Source organism: Lolium rigidum, chromosome 6 (genome assembly GCF_022539505.1).
Source record: "Lolium rigidum isolate FL_2022 chromosome 6, APGP_CSIRO_Lrig_0.1, whole genome shotgun sequence".
Taxonomy (NCBI): Eukaryota; Viridiplantae; Streptophyta; class Magnoliopsida; order Poales; family Poaceae; genus Lolium; species Lolium rigidum.
Genome location: NC_061513.1, coordinates 314,387,779 through 314,388,209, shown reverse-complemented (window position 1 = coordinate 314,388,209; position 431 = coordinate 314,387,779).

The following is a 431-nucleotide window of genomic DNA, read 5'->3' as shown; positions in this document are numbered from 1 at the left end:
TCTCCTTGTTGTGCTTCATTGTTGGATCTTGTGAGCTGCCTAACATGATCAAGATCATCTATATGTAATTCTATATGTTGTGTTTGTCGGGATCCGATGGATAGAGAGTACTATGATTATGGTGATTATCAATCTATTGTTTATGTGTTGTTTATGATCTTGCATGCTCTCCGTTATTAGTAGAGGCTCTGGCCAAGTTTTTGCTCTTAACTCCAAGAGGGAGTATTTATGCTCGATAGTGGGTTCATGCCTTCATTGACACCTGGGACAGTGACATAAAGTTCTAAGGTTGTGATGTGCTGTTGCCACTAGGGATAAAACATTGATTCTATGTCTAAGGATGTAGTTGTCGATTACATTACGCACCATACTTAATGCAATTATCTGTTGCTTTGCAACTTAATACTGGAGGGGGTTCGGATGATAACCTT